The sequence below is a fragment of the Podarcis melisellensis genome (genome assembly GCF_964234715.1).
Source record: "Podarcis melisellensis genome assembly, chromosome: 2".
NCBI lineage: Eukaryota > Metazoa > Chordata > Lepidosauria > Squamata > Lacertidae > Podarcis > Podarcis melisellensis.
Window position 1 is genome coordinate 76,569,610 of NC_138529.1, and position 21,040 is coordinate 76,590,649.

General features: G+C 41.6%; 1 protein-coding gene across 3 annotated transcripts in view; it reads left to right on the plus strand.

Moving 5' to 3' along the window:
* Window positions 1-5,863: 5,863 nt before the first annotated feature.
* Window positions 5,864-21,040, plus strand: part of PPARG (peroxisome proliferator activated receptor gamma) — a 62,657-nt gene continuing 47,480 nt past the window's right edge. The window contains exons 1-2 of one of the 3 annotated variants that reach the window (XM_081901221.1): window positions 6,022-6,141; window positions 7,282-7,388. The gene's annotated coding sequence lies outside the window, so the exon portion shown is untranslated. Of the gene's footprint in view, window positions 5,968-6,014; window positions 6,142-7,281; window positions 7,389-21,040 lie in introns of those variants that run through there. The other 2 variants (XM_081901220.1, XM_081901222.1) reach the window with 2 other exon arrangements.

Genomic DNA, 21,040 nt, shown 5'->3' on the forward strand with positions numbered 1-21,040 from the left:
ATGCTGTACTGTTTTTAACACTGATTGGGAGCCGCCCAGAGTGGCTGGGGAAACTCAGCCAGATGGGCGGGGTATAAATAATAAATTATTATTATTATTATTATATTATTATTATATTATTATTATTATTATTATTATTATTATTATTATTATTATTATGAGAAAGAGGGCTGCAAATCCAGGGTCGAATCCCCACTCATGTATGAAACTCACCGGGGGACTTTGAGCCAACCAACATCTCTCCTCCTAACGTCCCTCATAGGACTGCTCTGAGGATGAAGGGGCAAAGGAACTGTGAATGCCACTCTGAACTTGGTTGGAGGTTAGGATGGAAGTATCAAAAACCTAATAGAAATTAAATAGTGGCTATCTGAACACACACCCCACCAATACATATATGCTTCTGTCCAGGGTTTCTGGATTTTCTTTTCTCTAAGCATTAGGAAACTCCTTGTACAAAAACAGAAACCCTCTTATTGTGAAGACATATTGAAAGCTGATTTCTGTAAAGATTCTGCATGGTTTTACAGCATCTCTATGGTCCTATATGAGTGTGGAGCTGTTCTTGAACATTGAGCTGCTGCAGAAGACTTTCACAGAGGAATTGAGCCCATTAATCTGTTCTTTGATTGGGGTCCTGCAGTTTTACATGATATGCCGATGCAATTCCACCCAACAAATATGTTTGTGCCTTTTAGCTCCCTTTCCAGACAGATGTCTTCCATTAATTGTTACATGTCATTTTATACGAAAAAAGAATGTTTAATTAGTTGGTCTTATTATTTCTGAAATGTCCGTACAAGAGATAACTGTTTCCACCCAAAATGCCTAAGCCTTTTTATTTATTTATTTATTTGTGATATTTATATACTATTTAATATGTGAAATCCCTAATCGGTTTACATAGAAAAATCTATAAGATGTTTTTAAAATTCCAGTAACACAGAACATTATAACAAAAAAGGCTAAGAAATAACATCAACAGAAGCAGAGAATTGCTTTTTGAAATGATTTATAAAAGCAGCAGAAGATCCTAGTAGCTCCGAGATGGCAGCGCTGTGCCTTCAGGACACAACAAAGCCGTGAAAACCAGCCCACGTAGAAGAGTTTAGATTTTTAAAGTGGAGTTTCAGCGATAAGAGCTTGCTCAAATGATGTCATGCTAGTAAAATGGATAGTCTGCTGAGCTTGGATGAGATGCCTTTTTGCAACATGTCTGAACTGGATTTGGTTATGGGTTGTCTGCCCCCCCTTGTTTATTTGTTTCTTTATTAAAAAACATAAATCATAGCTTAGCATACTATAAATATCTCGTTAGCAACTCCATTTTCTGCTGTGTACCCTGGTTCCTGAGAGCACTGTTTTAAACTTGCAGTGCAAGTGCTTGATACCATTCTTGATAATGAGCTTTGTGTAAAGAAAGGAGGGGCTGTGCTGTGACTACAAGCCTGCTGAGGAACCATAAACTCTGATCATGCAAAACCAGCTGTCTTTACTGTTATCTTACTGGCTAGAACTGCTTGGATTGCCAGCTTGTTGTTCCATAGTATCCTGTCCGACTGTGTGCTGATGGAGAAGGGAATGTTGATTGTTTCCACATTGTCTAAGATAAAATATCTGCAGTTGGACACTGATAAACTACAACAATTTTATAAAAATGCAATCATGTATCGTTGCACTGCAGATTTGAAAAGTACAGGGCTGGAGAGAGACAGTCCTGGAGAGATTAAGTATGTGGACATTCTAGCAGCCTCTGCAATCCTCCATAGACCTTAATTCAAGCTTTTGGATTGAACTGATTTTCTGGCTCCATTTCAGTTTGCTTTCTGGCCTGCCTTTGAGACTGAGACTACTTTGGTTGATGACCTTCACGGAGGAAAAGGGAGGGGAAGAATCTGTTGATTCTTCTCAACTGCTCAGTGAATATTCCATACCATGGGCCCTGACATCCTTGTGGGGCTGGAGGCATCACTTTGCAATGGTTCTATTATTTCCCAGGTGGCAGAAGATGCCTCTCCCATTAATGCAATTTCCCATGAGCTCCCATGAGCTGTCTAACATCAACCTGTTAGGAATCTGGTGTCACCAGTAATTTATGCTGGTTTTCAAGAGATATATATACCATCCATGCCCTTTTAGCTTTTATGCCTCATACGCTTTCTAAAATCACAGTGCAGACCCTTATTTAACCCAGTTATCATATATTCACTTCATGCAGAGAAGTACCTGAGAAATTGAACGGATATAAACTTACAGAGCATTGAGTTCTAGGTCACCTAAGGATGCAATCTTATGCACACTTAAATGTAAGGAAGTCCAATTGAACTAAGTGGGGTTTTGTGTGACATAAATACAATTGTGATGTAAATAACCTAAGATGAAAGTAACAAAGAAACATGCAAATCTATAAATAGGACAGACAACACAACCCATCTGGGTTTGGGAAGAAAGTAGTCACAAGTTATGCTATGATGAGTTTTCACCCCAAAATACTAAGGATGATTATGATGCCAACATAAGCAATCACCAATGAAATGTGTTTCACAAATAAGATGAGATTAAGTATTTGATCCAAGTAAATTATTTATTTAACTACATCTGTATATCAGTTAATTGTAAATAAAAGACCTAAGCTTTTTACAAAGAATATAAACTATGCATTAAAATTGTCAATAAAAATCAATGCTTAAACACTAAGTTTTAAAAATTTGCTAATGTGCCAGTCTTGTTTACCAAAATTAACCAAATCCTACAAAGAAAAATTATGTTTGGTTCAATAATTTATTAGTTAAAGTGTTCCCATGGTTTTCTGTCAGCAATTTTAACGTAATAAGAAAAAATAAGAAAAATTGTCTCACAATAATTTATTTTCTCTTTGGGCTAGATTTTACGTGTGTGTGCATGCTCGCGCGCGCGTGTATTTGGAATCCGAAATTTTTTACTAATAAAAGCATTAATATCTTCTCTGGGATGCACTTTACTCAGTTATGAGAATTACAACCATTAAATGGATATTTTCTTTTTACCAGTTAAATGAAAAACAATATTGTGCCTGTAAATCTTTTTGTAGCCAGAATAGGTAAAAGTATTAAAAAAGAATACCACTTCAAACAATTCACAAGTGTGTGCAGATATGGCCCAAGTTGGTGGGGCTGAACTAGGTCCACATTTGATTCAATACTGATCTAAGCAGAAGGTAAATGCTATGCTCTCTCAACCCAGCATAGGCAAGCCACTGGGCCATGGCCATAGCCAGGATTTTTGTGGGGGGGGGCAGGACTTTTGTTGGTGGGGGGAAGGGCAGAACCGACCTGACTGGTCAGTTAGTTTAGTATTTCTATTGTTTTACTTGAAATGGGCTCAGGGCAAGGGGCACACTTTGTTAATATGGCAACATCTGGAGGGCCAAGTCTTTCCCACACCTGTTTTCAAGCTACACATTTGAGTTATACAATGTGGGAGCATTAGAGTCTAACAAAGCTTTTTGTTTAATTAAAAAGAGTATCACTTCAAACAATTTACAAACATGTATAGACATGGACTGAATCAGCTCTTAATTAAATTTGCAAAAATTAGGTAAAACCAATAGTAACAGAACAAGAAACTATCTTTGCTTTTCAAACGATGCAACTGTTTCCTAGCAAGCATCATCTTCGGAGAGGCATCTGCCCTACCTGAGCGAAAAGATGGGATGATTCCCTTTAAAGATGGTGCTAGCTATCTGCAATTTTTATATGTGCTTACAGAAGTGCAAAGCTTTCCCTACCACAAAATATTGCCCCTTAGTACATCAAGGCCTGCAGTCGCTTTGGCTGGATCAGATCCATGGTGCCTTGAACGTTGAGGAATTGAGTGCCCCTTGCATCAGAAGTGCTTCTCTAGGGAATACACCTGGATCCCTGACAAGAAATTTGCAACAATTCTGCAACAACATCATGCAAAACCCGTAAACCCTGGAAGGGGGGGAAACCACTTTGTTTCCTGTTGGCATCTTATCCAATGACAGTCATTTGAGCTTTTGCCACTACCTTACCAACTTTCCCATAATAGCACCTCCCCACTCCCACAATAATATTGGAACGATTCTGCTATGTAGGGAGAATTTGTCACCTTCCTGACTCTGCCAATGGCAGCACTCGCTTCCTGTTCACAGGTTCATACGGACACAGCTTAATGGGAGAGAGAACTCAGCAGAAAGAATTCCACCCCGAGAACGCACCCAGCCTTTGCCAACCTAGGGCTCCCTCCCAATATGTTTTGGGACACAACAGTAACACAGCTGTAATCCACAACATCTGGTGGGCACCAGGTTGGCAAAGGCTTTGAAGCATCACTTTTGAATGCATACAGACTATTGTTTCTTCACCACCACACAGGTTTTGTTAAAATAATTAGATTGCAGAATTTCCAAGCCGGCTTTTTGCTTTCTTTTTCTAAAGAACGAAATTACCGTTCCTTAGCAATGCCTCCTGGTTCAAGTGAGGGCTGGCATCAGAGGCGGGCACTATCAGCCAACTACCAAGGTCTCTTCAGGATGTCACTGGCGCCAGCCCCTGACTAGCTGCCACTGAAGAGCAGGTGATGTCACTGCCAGTGGAGCACACCCTAGGTCTTTTTGGCCTCCTCTGGGATGCACTGCTGTTACCTACACAGTATCACCTTCTCTCCTCTTCCTCTTCATCTGAAAAAACCAGACAAGAGAGTGCCACTACAAAGTAGCTGCCCCCTCCACTCACTTGTCTGTCCTCCTCTTGTCTGGGCAGCAATAAGGCAGGGCCCAGCACTGCCACCCAGGCACGGAGTGGGTAAGTGAGCAAATGTGGGCTCCTTCGTCAGGCGAGTGAGCAAGCACCTCTGCCCAGTCCCTCTGGGTGTTGCAGTGGAATGTTGGACCTGCTGGGTCCAGTCCCAATTGACATGCCACTGGTGGGTGGTGGGTGGGCAGATAGCAAGACAGTGAGCAACCACAGCCATTCTCTCCGGTTTGGCGCGTCCAGTCCCAACTGTTGCACCATCCAGAGAAAGGTAACACAGCTGTGCCTTCTTTTGTGCATGGGTGCTTCCATTTGGTTCAATTTTCAGGATTTCCAGGTGTGTCAGGGAGAAGTGCCTATCTGAAACCTTGGGGAGCTGCTGCCAGTGCAGAGCTTCCTGCGAAAGACGAGCCAATGGACCTGCTCTTTGGCCCCCACTCACTGTCCCCCTAATTCTGGCCACAGCAGGTTGGGGAGCCCCCACCACCCCCACCTCGGACCCCTGGGCCTGAGGAGCAGTAGTCACCATTTCTCTTGGTCCAGCAAGCAAGCGAAGGTCCCCTGCCCCTGGTGGAGAACTGAGGGAGTCAGGACAGAGGCGGGCAGATTAGGGATGGATGCAAAAAAGTCCCCGGTTTGATCTCCAGGTAGGGCTAGGAGAACCTTCCGCAGGAACCACTGCAGAGCCGCTGCCAGCCAGTGCAGTTAGCACAGCGCAAGGTGGGCCAATGGCCTGACCACGCGGCAGCACCTCGGCCACGCGCGTTATTCCCTTGGGCCACGCTGCGTCCACTCCTCTCGGGCTTGGCCACAGAAGAGCCATGGGACAGCCTCGACGGCCACTCATTCCCCCCAGCCCCAGCCCATTCGCAGAGCAGATGCCCGCGCCACCTCGCCCCTCAGCGCCCTGCACGGCACACGGCGCGCCAAACGCGCGCGCGCGCCCTCCCTCCCACACAAGGGCCTCGCGTGGCCCCGTGGGCATTCCGCCCCCCGCGCCGCCTCCTCCTGGCCCGACAGGCGCAAACTGCCTCGCTCCGGCCAGCTCCACACGGGCGCCGCCGAGGGTGGGTGGGACGCGGGGCTGGCCGGCGGGCGGGGCAGCGGCGCCGTGAGCCCTGGGAGGCGGCGCCTGTCCCTAGACGGGCCGGGCGGGGGAGTTCATGCCACTAGACGGGAAGAGTTTCTCCTGCTGCCGAGTTGACAGCGCCAGGTCAGTGGTGTGTGAGCCGGAGAGGCAGCCAGAGCCTCTGGCGGCGCGGCGGGAAGCGGGTGGATGGACGGGAGGGCGGCGTTGCCCGCCCGCCTGCCTGCCGAGGGGCTGCGTCTGGCGGCGGCGTGACGCTGCAGGGAATTCCCGCCCGATCCGTGGGGGCGCGTGCCTGGGGTCTGTAGAGGGACGGAGGGAGGCTGCGCGTCGCAAAGGGCTTGTGGGGCTGAGACGGGCACGAGTGGACAGCGGCATCCCTGTGGGGCTCCAGGACACTTGGCTTGTGGGATGAGAGAGCGGGGAATGGGAAGGCTGCCTATATACTGAATGGTCGTCTGGGAGAGCAGAACTCACTTGCTCTCAGAAAGTTTTGTAGGGAATGAGATTGAGGTTTCTGAGGGGTGGGCTGGGGGGTTGAAAAGAGCAGGTATGGTTGGGGTCGGGGGCCACTAGGGCTTGGGGAATCACTTACATGACGTCCAGAAGTAGACCCTGAACTCATTTAGTGCGAAGAAGTCTCTGTGTTCCCGGGCAGAGTGTTGAGTGTGTTTTTGTCTTTGCCATGGGCACATCTACCATGCTCCCCATGGGCATAGCCAAGGAGAGGCAGGGGGAAGCTGCCCCCCCCAATCAAGTAAATTAATAAAAATGCTTAATGAACTGAGGTTCTACCACCTCCTAACATGAAGCTTGCCCCCAACATATCCTGGCTATGCCCATGCTACCACCTATTAAATAATGGTTAATTACAGGTTAAAGAAATCCAATGGGATAGAATCTAGATACAGATAAGAAAGGGAGAGGTGATGGCAAAAGATTTACTGGCAAGTACTGACTTTGGAAAATGGGGGGAATAAAATCTCCCAGACCTCTATTGGTGATGGGCACATGTGGCCTGCCTTTGCATCAGGTCTGAGCTAGGTATCTTCCTCACTCTGTAATGGGACTGAGAACACATTCTTGATAGGAATTCTGCCTGTGATCCTTATAGAACTCTGTGGTTTACGTTCATCATGTGGAAGAAAGGGCTATATATATACATATAAGTGCTCTTTGGAGGTGATGCATTAAGTGAGCTTTCGTTTGTCTATGCAGCAGGTGGATATGCCCATAATGCAGGACAGTTTGTTTGCAGAAACTTGTCCACCATCTGGGATGCTAAAAACTCAGAGGGCACCTCTTCTACCTGTGGTGCTAATGAATGTGTTTAGTCAAGATGATGAGAAAGGGAGAAAGTTTGTTTCCTCATTTAGCTGAAACTTCTGCTGGATTTTTTTTTTTAAATCATACTTTTTCTCTTTGCCTTCCAAACCACAGCAAGGAGCATGAGCGAGGTTCCAAGTATAATCCTGCCACAACAGAGATTATACATTGTGAAATAGATGATGCCTTGGTGTCATATCCCAAATCTGCAGGCGTGTTTTGTAAGTTTCCCACTGTCATTTCTCCCTAGGGCAGTATACACTATAGACTGCAAGTTCCTGTTAGTGTTGTAACTTTGAGGCAATATGTGTGAGTTATGATCCACCGTGGTAACAAGGTCATGATTTAATACCGCTGTGGCAGAGGACCAGTTTCTTCTCCTTGCATTGTTGTGATATGGTGAGGAAACTGTTCTTTTCCTGGAGCCCCTCATGTAAAAACTGTAATTGCTCTTGATGGCAGCTTCTGAAAAATCAGATAGCTTCACATGTAGGGTTGTTAATGAAAAATTATACTCTTGAAATTTCCTGTCCTTATCCCTACAAGAGTTATGATAATGGATGACATAACAACTGCTGTTCAGAAACATATGGCTTGCAACTGGTGTTAGAGAAGACCTACCGGTACTTAAATTAACAAACATGACTTAAGTTGGGTCTATTTCTGTTGGTAATTTCTACTCTGAAATTACCTAGGTTGGATACCATCTGAGCACCTTTTCAAACAATAAATTTGGAATTTAACAAAGTCTTTTTAAAAAAAGAAGATCTGTGCAACTCAGCATTCTGGGGGAGGAAGAGTTTAGGGTGCAGTGATATCAACAGAGCTATGCTCACGTTAATTTGTGAATCACCTATTTAATGTGAGCTGTCAAAGTGATCATTACACCAGAGACTGGCTGTCTTGGGCTGAGACTGTTTCCCCTTGTGAAGCTAGAAAAACACAGTTGAAAAACTCTCCCACCAGTTGTGCCATGTGTGAAAGTTCTTAATGTGAGCAAGAGCATGAAAAGGAACATAAAATTGCAGCCAATGTTATCGCCATGTTATTGACAAGTGAGTGAAAATGGGTTTATTGTTGATAGCCAGCATATCCTACTGTTTGTTCCCACGCTGGAACATTATTCTTAAGGTATGTCTCATGTTGGCTTTTCAAGACTTTTCAAAAAGTTCCATAGCAGCTCTGATGCATAGTTAGGGTATAGATACTCTACACAAATGTATGTTCCATTATATCCACAAAGTTGTTTGTGAAAAATGGGAGCACGTGTCCACACTGAAATCAATTTAATTACAAAGTTAAGGCAATCACTTGGTTCCTATGTAAGCTGTGGCATAATAAACATTTGTACTCTTTTTTATACATGAAGGCAGAGGGGTGAGGGTTTTTTTGCATTTTTTCTATACTTAGGCTGCAATCCTATACTTACATGGAAGCAAGTCCCATCTCACTTAATGGCACTTATTTCTGAGTAGACATGTATAAGACTATCTGTGCACATGAAAAATGCTATGTGCAAACTGAGCCACAGAAATACATATCTTGCAGTAAATTTGATTCAAACACTCTAATCCAAAATCAACTTATAGCTCATGTTTGGTTCATGTTTAGTCAGAAGTATCCTGAGCTAAGTGTGCATAGGATGGTAGTTCTGGGATAAGTATATTGACTTTCAAATTGAATTTCTCAGTAAGTTTGCTGAAGATCACCGTTCTAAATAACTAACTCAGAATTATCCGATCTTTATACCTACAACAGTTAAGCTTAGCTGCAGAAGGCTAAGTCATGGTTTGGCTTGGCATTACACTGGAGCCTGTTTAGTTTGGAAAGAAACAAACTGTACACACATAAAACTAAATCAAACCATGGCTTTAACTCTCAGCAGTGTGGCAGCAGGAGTAGGAGAGGAGTACCATTCACCATTAAACCATAATTTAACTGTGGTTTAAAGTGACTTGTGGACCAGCATTCATTCTGTTGATTTCAGAGGCTCAATCTGTGAGACTCAACACTTTTTGACTTGCAAAAATTGATCAGTCCCATTGACTGATATGTGGGTGTGCCCTGGCCAAATGATAACATTTGCTTCTGTGCTGATGCATGCCTGCTTTCCTTCCAGCTCTATGATTCTATGATTTGACAAGCTCACTCCCTCAAGCATCTACACCTTTTGCACTAATTCAGCAAAGTACACACGACTGAACACACATACACTCTGAATAGTTGGTTTTGCTGTTGTTTCAATAGCAGTTTCCATTGTACAAACTGTTTTAAGATGGTAACTGAAGTGGTTTATCAGAATGAACTGAGTGGACTCTGCAGTAGTACCCATTACCTAAGCTACTCGTGTCAAGGGCTAGTATTGCTTCCTTGAAACTTCTTTGCACTTTCTCAAGTCACAAAGTTTCCATCACAGATTGAGTTAAAGAGATGTTACTGCAACTTTTACTTCTGCACCTTGAGATATATATACAAGGTTTGAAAAATGAATTATGATTGGAATTAATTGCTACTGCAGGAATTAGGAAGTAATCAACTAATATAGTCTCACAAAGTATGGCACACTACATCCTCCCTATTATTATTATTATTATTATTATTATTAAAAAGTGGCTGCAGCCCAGAAATGCACAGGGGAAGTTATATGTTTTGTGTTGAAACAGAGACTTCCATCCCACCACCATCATCAAAAGCTTTTTTGTTTCTTTCTTTTTTTCTGTGTGGCATTAAAAAGCAGCTCCTGGTGTGATCCTGAAGGCTTTCTCTTAGGAGAAAGGAAATAAAATCTGCAGCACATGCTTGTAATCCTTTGGACACATGCAAAGGGACTGAGAGGAGTGAAGTATTTATCTCCTCCTCATACCGTACATAAAAAAACACCTTTGGAATAGAATATAATAGTTTCACAACAATCAGAAATCTAGGGGAGATTTGCACAGTCATTTAATATGCCAAAGTCAGTGTTAATAGGTACTTTCCCTCAACAGACATATGGGTCAGTGGTCACAAATATTTATTTCTTATAATATACATAGAAATCATCTGCTGCAAAAAAGGCTGATATTTGTAAATGACAATTGTGCCTGTATACACACTGAGTAATAGTGTGGTGTAGTGGTTAAGAGCGGTAGTCTCATAGCTCATATGAGCGGTAGTCTCATAACTCATAGCAGTGGACTCGTAATCTGTAGAACCGAGTTCGATTCCCCGCTCCTCCGCATGCAGCTGCTGGGTGACCTTGGGCTAGTCACACTTCTCTGAAGTCTCTCAGCCCCACTCACCTCACAGAGTGTTTGTTGTGGGGGAGGAAGGGAAAGGAGAATGTTAGCCGCTTTGAGACTCCTTAAAGGGAGTGAAAGGCGGGATATCAAATCCAAACTCTTCTTCTTCTTCTTCAAATAGCAAATTTGGTTTGGGCAATTTCACATTGATGCGAAGGAATAATGGCTTCCAGTATTGTGAACCTATGTTTCTAAGGTTAGAATACTATGCTTATCTACTGCCCCACACATACTTAAACCATTTGCAGTACCATGAAGCCACAGAAAATAGGAAATAGTAGTGGTAGTCATCATCATCATCATCATTATTATTATTAATGAAGATGTCTGTGACTGAACAATATTATAGCCTTACAGGAACTGCTATGTGTAGCTGCTATTAGAGAATGTACAGTGTGAAGCTGCACCACAGCATGCAACTTTGCCAGCAAGCCTGCATTGGTTTGTGAAATGCAATAGTGTGTGGCAGTGTGTAAGAGCCTTTTGAAGGGTTAACACCCCATCAGTCTTTTTCAGCTAGATAAAACATCTGGCTCATAGAATCACAGAGCTGGAAAGGACCCCGAGATTTCATTCTAGTCCAATGCAGGAATCTTTTTCCCAACATGGGGGGCTTGAACTCACAACCCAGTGATTTAGAGTCTAAGGCTCTACCAGCTGAGCTACCTGACTCATTAGGCTCATGAACTCCTAAAATCAATCGATGGACTGGTGATGGTCCACAGACATGCCGAAGCCACCTCTTTTCCTCATGACTAAGCAGATCATCTGCATACCAGGCAGTCTTTACAGAGCCAGGACAAAGTCTATGAATTCAATACTACGAATCCCAAAGTCCCATCTTACTGAACAACAAGTCATTTACTTGCTACATTGCTGGTTGATAATTAGCAATGTTTTTTTTAAAAAAAAAAAAAAAGGAGGAGAAAGCTTTGGTCCATCTATTCATTATTGTAACAGTATTGGGGTTTGGTTTTTTTGGCATAGCAAAACTACCACAGATAGAACGATAAATCTTGAGTCGAAACTAAGGAATGATTCACACTGGTGTGCCTATCACACAAACACACACTGCTGCAGGCCAGCATATGAGGAGTTTCCATTGAAAGGACTTGTGTCTGAGGTGATGTGAATATTCTGGCTGTGATGTTTAAATCTGCGATAAGCTGTCTCTCATCAGGTTTTGTTTTTCTGCCGAAATAAATATATTTTGAATAAATACATTTGTACTCTACTTTGGCATCCATGGTGACAGTGCTATGTGAGTTATGTTAATTTCAGGGGGGAAAGAAATTCAGATTAGCCATGGCCTGTGGCTTATTGTATCTTCTGATCTAACCCTCAGAGATGAACTCGGTTGTCCATTGCTGTAATAGGGGTTTCGAGAATAGGATTGGATGCAGGCTCCCCCCCCCCCCGCCCGCCGCCACACCTCACAGCACACGCACGTCCCTGATGTGGCGTGTCCGAGTTTCATAGGGCCGCTGATATGACCAGCCCTGAGATTCTTCCTCCAGACCAAATGCAGTTTTCTAGCCACAGAGCAACTACTGGAAGCTACTGGGGAGGGGTGGCTTAACCCTTTCACTCTCTGCAGTTTGACCGCTTCACATGCCCCTTCAACCACTTTTCCACTCATGGGGAAAAGGTTTCTGAGGACCCTGTCCCCCCTCCCACTTCCAGGTGGTGAGCAAAGCAGCTTGTGGGTGGGGGTTGTAGAATTTGGAGAAGTGGAGAAGTGAAGGGTCCGTCCCCCCACTCCCTGTTCCAACCTCCTGTGTTTTATTGTTGTTTTGTTGTTGTTTTTATTTGTTTTTATTTGTTTTTAAATGGGGATATCATAGAAGTTGCTGTCTTATGTAGTTTGATGCATAGTTGGAGACAGAAGTCTGTGTGCATTCTGGTTCTGCGAAAGTTCAAAAATCACAGGAAAGTAATGCTTTTCCATTTTAATGTGCATCCATCAAAGGTGCCAGTCTCTTATCATGGCCCCGTCCAGCTGCTTTATACAGTGGTACCTCAGGTTAAGTACTTAATTCGTTCCGGAGGTCCGTTCTTAACCTGAAACTGTTCTTAACCTGAAGCACCACTTTAGCTAATGGGGCCTCCTGCTGCTGCCACGCCGCTGGAGCACGATTTCTGTTCTCATCCTGAAGCAAAATTCTTAACCTGAGGTACTATTTCTGGGTTAGCAGAGTCTGTAACCTGAAGCGTATGTAACCTGAAGCATATGTAACCCGAGGTACCACTATATATCTGTTGCTGTTCCCGAGTATTCTATGTGCCCCTTCTGTCCTTCCTTCCTTACTATGACCCAAACCAAAAGTTCTTTTTGTTTTGTTTTGTTTTAAATCCCTCCAGTGTATCTATTTAAATTATTCTGATTGAATTGAGCAATATTTTTAATATTTAGATACTCTGAAATATTTTCAGTGAGGAATCTATGTTTTCATGTTGTATTATTTGGCATTTGGCGGGAGTGGCGGTGATTCTAGACAGGAATACAGCTTTGGAGAGTGAGTAATATTTAGATTAATGTATGTAACACATTTGCAGGTTAGAATAGTTTCTGCTGTCTGTTGGTCATCAAACCACTGTCTTGTTGTAGCAGAGTGGTCAAATATATTCATAGGTGTGGAGGATTGTAAAATAAGTTTTCTCATGCTGTTTTACAGCTCAGCAGTGATGATAACAAATTGCCTGAGGATCTGGGATTCCTTTATTCTTTCTCATGTCTGAGAGGGATAACTGTAGGTTTCTCTTGATCTTCATTCCTGTTGAACAGGAAAATATTCAGCCATGGTTCTTCCAGCTATATTTCTCTGAATGCATCCTTTAAAACCCATTAGAAACTGTTGAGAATAAAAACCTGTTCCTAGATAGCTGGAGAATCAAGTAATGAGGCTTTTCCTAAACTATGTCACTTCAGCTTATAGGTCAGTTCACATACAAGTTGAATGCCACTGTGTGTGTTTGTTTGTTTGTTTGTTTGTTTGTTTGTTTGTTTGTTTGTTTTAAATCTCACTGCACAAACAAAAGGAACCTCTCAGGGCTTCATCCAGATACAGCATTTTTCTATATGCAGGGAGGTGGGATGATTTTAAAAATAATAATAGATGGTCCAGTGAGAGCTGGACTATAAAGAAGGCTGATCGCCAAAGAATTGATGCTTTTGATTTATTGATTTCTGAAGGAAATCAGCCCTGAGTGCTCACTGGAAGGCCACATCATGAGAAGAGAAGACTCCCTGGAAAAAACCCTGATGGTGGGAAAGATTGAGGGCACTGAGAGTCAGTGTGGTGTAGTGGTTAAGAGCAGTGGACTCGTAATCTGGAGAACTGGGTTCGATTCCCCGCTCCTCCACATGCAGCTGCTGGGTGACCTTGGGCTGGTCAAACTTCTTTGAGGTCTCTCAGCCCCACTCATCTCACAGAGTGTTTGTTGTGGGGGACGAAGGGAAAGGAGATTGTTAGCCGCTTTGAGACTCCTTAGGGTAGTGATAAAGCGGGATATCAAATCCAAACTCTTCTTCTTCCAAAGTGGTAACACTTCTCGTCTAGCTGTATATACTAGAAAGCAGATACAGTTGAGACATACTGAACTACTGAACAAAATTGTAGGAATTGAATGCACTTCCTGCTTGGCTTTGAAGTGAGCACCACACCAATGCTATCAGGAGCTGACTTACATACTGAATCAGAGTATTTATTAGTTGACCTCAGTATTCTGACAGGTGCTCTTCAGGGACTCAGGCAGAGATCATTCCCAGCTCTGGTCCTTGAAACGCATGCATTGGAGCCTTATGCATGCAAAATATGTGCTTTTGTCAATGCAGTGCACTTCATTTTTTCCCCAGGGAAAGGCTTTCTTATGTCACAATGCTGCACTGGGACAGTTATTCTCCCAAAATGTAGATTACCCCTGCTATAGGGTATATAAATGTTGGGAAGTGTAGGACTTCTTTAAGCACCTTGGCAGTGAGATGTGGGGGGTTTTTTGGTTGTTGTTTTTTGAACATATGATATTCTGTAGCTTCTTGAATATTCCATATATATTCTAAATTATCGTTTCAAATAATGCTTTTTGGGTCCTTTTTGCATCAAAATTGTGAAAGAGATTCGGATCTTAATAACACAAGGCTGTTTGTTACTTCAAGCCAGGTGATATGAAAAGAAAAATGTTAATTACTGGCTTTTGTAACTGGCTGATAATTGAAGCAGTGATGGTCAGAAGAACAGGTTTTACAGCCCAAGCACTTTGATTATCTGTATTAGGAGCTTAAGGAAAAGGTGACACACATTTTCTAATATTTATTTGCACAAGACCCTCCCTCCCCATGGCAGTTATTTCTTTTTGGAAGTCTACAGTGAGAGGGAGCTAGCTAAGCTCAAACCTTATTGAAATGACCCCCAGGGTCCCTTCCAACTTTATATACTATGATTCTATGAACAGAACTTAAGTTTTTAATTGATTCCCAGGCTTGCTGCTCCAGCAAAATAAGGACTTAGTACTTAACTGCTACAGTTGTTGGATGACACAAACCAGCAGTACGGCCAGATACTGTGGACCATATTTGTAGGACTAGGTTGTTAAAAGTTAACACTTGGGTCACTCTACTAACTATGAGGTCCTGGGTTTTGTGTTTGATTGTTAGTTTCTCGTAGTGTGCTGTATCTTATGAAACATCAAACACATGCATGTAGATTCTGAACCCATCAACGGGAAAAGTTGATATCCTTTTTCCAATAACAACCAGTGAGTCCCAGAACAATTAGTGAGCCTTGCTCATGAGTATAATAAGCATAAGACCGGAAGTTCATACTGTGTTTTTAAAAGCAGAGTTCCGTCCTTCCAAGAATCTCTTATGATAAAACTTTATTATTCATTCTTCAGTATGATCCTGCTGTTCCTGCGTGGATTGAGGATGAAAACTGAGACAAGACCTGACATATTTTGAAATAACTATTCTGGCCAGAACACCAGTCTTTCGTAACTCAGAAATCCACACTGATAACAAAATTTATTTATTTATTTATTTATTGTTATGAATCGCCTTCCGCATTTTAAAGTACATGAGAAAATATGCAGTAAAAACACCAAGACCGAAAAACACTTAAGTTCCAAAATATAGTAACAGCTGCCTTCCGTGCTGGCCATGGGCTAATTATTATCTATCAGTGTTGAGTGAGCCCAGAGATTTCAGCTGCCGATGGCTATATGATGCTGAGTGGGTTGTGTACTACTTAATGTGATAACTGACTGCTTGATAGTGCTGGTAGTCAATATATCAACCACATATTTCATGAAATTACCTCTGGTTGCTAATCTTTCTCCCCGCCTTAACCTTTTGTGAGGCATCTGGGAAAACCTGAGTGCATTCAAACCTTTATAACTAAAATGCTTACACCTTCATCACTTTGATTTGCTGTGCAGTACTATGCATGTCTTCTTGGATATAAATCTCACTGAGTTCAGTGGGGTTTACTTCCAAGTAAGTGTATTAGAGCTGGGCTATCTTCCATTATCCTTTACTTTTTTGGGTTAGGTTAGGCACCATGTTCCTATACTATTTTATATCACCAGATTGGAAAGAAAGAAAGCTAGCGATCCTCACAATGAATTTAAAATATTCCCCCAATATTCAGTTTTTTTCTGTTAGTTCAGTCCAACCTGGTTGTTGAATTCCTGTCTGGCAGTAACTCTTTTTGTTGGTGATGATGTTCTGGTTTAATATAATCATAACTACTTATATACTGAAAAACAGTATATAAGTGAAATAAAACACATGGAAGATATACTCATAAATGTATAATGATCTATGTATTTGTGTTCTATAATTCACATCCATTTCATTATGCTGTGCTACCAATACTTTCTCTTTGAAACCCATCATCCTGATCTTTTTTAAACCTCTTTTTGATCACTATTATTATTATTATTAATAATAATTTCATTTCTATACCACTTTATATTTTAAAGAAAAAAATCTTAAAGTGGTTTACAATATATGAAAACATCAAATAAAACTATCCAGAATAAAAGAAATTCACTCTTCAAGGAATATATTTCAGATCCTTCTCCAAGTAACATTTTGCTTTCCCCATATTTATTTATTTACTTAGTTTAGCTCATGGCATAAAAGAAATAATCTAGGAAGCCAATGTGGTGCATAGCTGTCAATGTTTCCCTTTTTAAAAGGGAAATTCCCTTATTCCAAATAGAATTCCTCACAAGAAAAGGGAAAGGTTGACAGCTAAGATGTGGTGTAGTGGTTAGAGTGTCAGACTAGGACCTGGAAGATCAGGGTTCAAATCCCCACTCAAATCATGAAGCTCACTGGGTGACCTTGGACCAGCCACAGCCTCTTATCGTACCTCAATGGGTTGTTGTATGGATTAACTGAGAAGAGGAGTGAACCATGGACAAAAAAGTGGGACATGAATGCAATAAACACTATGTTCAATGTTCTGTGTGTCATCACCTAAAAGTGCTAATTCCTGAATTAGCTTCTGCAGAAGCATTATTCCTACATTTATTTCTGTCTCATTTTATTCACGAATACAGTTTTTCTATAGTGGCAGAGAGTTGCAGACGCCGCATTAAACAGCTGATCCCATGCATCATTCACTGTTGCACCCACTGTATGATGTGATGTAATGTTGTGGTTGTGAAAGTCATGTGCACATCTTTCCATTCATTTCTGACTGACAGGATGCTGGTTCTATGTAGGCGAAAGTTCAAGTGATGATTTAGAAAGTCTTTCCAAGTGCCTTATCTTTGTTTAATGTTTTTTTTAAAAAACGTTGTTTTCCAAACAAGAAGCGCTTCTCCATGCAGAAAAATGCACGGGATGGCTGGCAGGAATTTGCAAAGCCTATGATATGTTCTGTGTTCGCAGTATTTAGGAATATTTGCGATATCTTTGCTCTGAGACATAGGAGGCATATTGTTTTCAGCATATTTTGTATACATTATTTTTCAGAATGCAAAATAAGATGGGATTAACTGTGTTAAGACACGAGTTCTGGGACGCTGGCTGAATTTTGTGGAAGAAGCAGAAACTGAAAGTGTTTCTAGATGACTATAGGGAGAAGGGTTCGCACAGGAGCTGAGGGGAAGAATTTGGAAGTGTGTGGTGGAGAGGTTTTAAAAGTTAATTGTGTTAGTATTTTTAGAGTATATATTAAAATGAAAGAGGAAAAAAATCTCAGAGGTTGCCTTGGAACCGTTCCCCCAAACCAGTCTGCTCTTGAAATATGCCCACATCTGGCAATGTCTGGAATTTTTAGTACATGTTGTGAAAGCAACAGAATATTAGTCTTTGGGAAGGCTGTTGCTCTTCCTGCAATATGTATAACTTCCATTATTTTCCAGTGATACTGGGCAGAAGATAATATAACAGGGGTCAAGATGGGATGTGGAGTAATAGATTACATGCTCCATCCCTGCTATCAGTTGCATATTATAGCTCATTTATCAGTGAGGTGTGTGTGTGTGTGTGTGTGTGTGTGTGTGTGTGTGTTTCATGTGCACCAGTTTGCTCAGTGGCATCCAAGGGTGCCTAATCAGCTACATAATTTTATACCATTTTGCTAGTCTTATAGCAGCTGAAGGTGAAGACTTGCAGAGAGACAGAGGCTGTGTTTGGATGGTCATATCATGACTTAATAAACTGAGGTGTTAGGAATCTTTGTGCTCATGTCTGCAGTTTCTTTCCTTCTCCCTTCCTGAGGATTTGAAGTAGGTTGAAAATGCTGGTTTGTTCCAAACCTCGTGTCTGTTGTTTCCCAGTTTTCACATAGCCACGTGTTTTTTTTAATAAACATTTCCTGGTTTAATTTTGGCAAGCTGGGAAGAGAGGAGGGAAGAGATTGCATGCAAGGGCCATGGATCTGTGCAGACATAATGCCTAGTTATGATTTATATCATTTAACCATGGCCTTAATGTAAAAATGTATTTCAGGGCTGCTTTGTGCATGATATTGGACTGAGTATAATGCGATTAGGAGAGTGGGGAAGGGGAAATGTGTCCCTTGTGCTTTCCTCCCAGCTTAAACATCCCCATATTATTAGGCCAATGATAGTTCAGTTATTAGAGCATGAGAGCATGAGTTTGAGCTCCTGCATTTCAGGGGGTTGGACTAGATGGTCCTCATGGTTCCTTCCAACTCTATGATTCTATATAGTACAGTGGTACCTCGGATTACATACGCTTCAGGTTACAGACTCCGCTAACCCAGAAATAGTGCTTCAGGTTAAGAACTTTGCTTCAGGATGAGAACAGAAATTGTGCTCCGGTGGCGCGGCGGCAGCAGGAGGCCCCATTAGCTAAAGTGGTGCTTCAGGTTAAGAACAGTTTCAGGTTAAGAACGGACCTCCGGAATGAATTAAGTACTTAGCCTGAGGTACCACTGTATAGCACTGTATAGCAACTCCCTCCCCCAACCTAGCTGACTCTAGGAACGTTTTGTGGTCCAACAGTTCTATTTTCTGGATTCTTAAAGAAAAGGTACAATAGGTATTTGCATTCTGAGGGAGCCTCTCTGTGTATTTAGAAATCTGCACCTTATATTTATATCTTATCCTGTAGTAGTTCCGAACTGGTAAGAGACAGGATCAGCAAAGTTTGGCATTAAAAGCAATAAGAATTCAAGATGACAAACTAATAACTTAAATTTAAAATCTTAGGCATGTTGCTAATGTAAGTAATATGTTGCCTTAGTGAAGAAATCCTGCAGCTTCTGCTCGAGTTCATAATGATGGCTTGCTTTGACGGCTGAAGCCTCTTTCCCTTTGCTTATCCTGCTAAAATACCATTATTTTGCAAAGACAAAACAAAGAAGGCTGGAGGCCTCATATAGAAGATAATAGTGCAGATAGAAACAACAAGCTATTTATCAAGTATAAGATTCTCCAAAAACTGTAAGAACAGATTGATAAACCAGTAGCACAATGTCAAACAATAAGCAGCTTCAGTTGGGAGCTATAAATTAGGGTGAGGGAACAAAGCTGGATTTTGCAAATGGTTGGGGAAAGAATAGAGAGAGGAAGACTGAGAGATGTCATGGCACATACTGAGCAAGGTAATAGTTTTCAATAAGACTGATATAGTTTGGATATATTTCTGCATCGTTACCTTGGGATAAAATGTATTTGAACAGTGTTCAGATATCTTGGGTCCAAACTATTTGTTGTGCTTCGCTGTTGTTGCAAAAAGTAAGGCTGAATGAGACCTGGCTGCAACCCAGAGCTGTTTTTAGTTGCGGAGTAGAACATGTGTAGGCTTAGAATTTTAACCACACAAATATTGTATACGATTAATAGCAGCTTTTAGAAGAGGGGACCATCAGCATTAGGGCTGCAGCAGTGTGTTGGTGGTCGGGAAGCTCCCCAAATGCAGTGACCTCACTTTTAATTTGGCCCCAAAGTCCAGCAAATCAAAGTCTGCTTGGGACTGATATGCTGTATAAGGCAAGAAGCTTAAAAGGAAAAGTTTAGAAAAGGAACAATTCCCCACCCCAAAGTAAAATACAATATATAACAACATAGCGAGAGTGAGGTCATAAGCATATTGTACAGCTTTAATATTTGTCAAACTTCTTGCTTATCTGAAAATCAATACGATTTTTAAAAAAGAAAATTAGAGAAAGTGCTTCTGATTTTGTATACCTGTGCATCTCATGAAACTTTCTCATGCGTTGGGCTTTGGCTTTACTTGGGCAGATGTGTACCTGCACTATGCAAGAGCAACAGGGGCAGAGCAGGGGTGGTGGAAGGAGCAGAGATGCCCTCATATATTTTGGGAGGGTATATTGGCCTTATTGAGAAGGAGGATTTATCTTGTCCAGATGTGTTCCTAGGTTTATGTATTTGAGCAGAACTAGAATATCATTTAAATCAATAAAGATTTTGCATTTAGTAAATTTCAGACTTGGGCAAGGGCTGCAGTCCAATTTCATAGTTTTATGAAAAAGAGCACTTTTTATTTCACCATTTTCAGCTTCTAACCTCCACAACACCTCTAAAAGCGTCTAAGCCTGTACGCAGATAAGTGTAGAGTTCTCCGTTTCTTTGAAATTTATACGTTGGTGTTCTAAAGTTTGGGTTCTTTTATGTAGTATTCAAAAAGATGATTGTAGTATTTAGTCTATGGGAGAGTCCATTCCAGAGTTAATTTGTAACTAAAGCAAATGAATCTATAAAAAGAAGAACGGTTACATAAGAAATATGTCAAGAAAAAGGAGGCCCTGATAAGGGCTATCTGAACCGGTTTGATCCCAGTGATTTTATGGCTTTGGAATTCAATTATAGGTGTGCTGGGAGTAGCAAATCACAATTCTGTAAATTAATGGGACACAAATATCTTTATCAAATTCTGTGTGTGTTCACATGCTGCAAAGTTCAATCCTGCCTTCCGTAAATAAACTCTTCGGAGCTACGCTGTATACCTCTGCTGAAACTGAATGCCAAAGCAACAGAAGTGCAGATACAGCACTGACTGAATCATTTTCCAAACATGCACACTGATATGAAATACTATGTTAAACAAGATTAGCAAAATCAATTGGTTTTTCCTTCTGGGAAGCATTTTG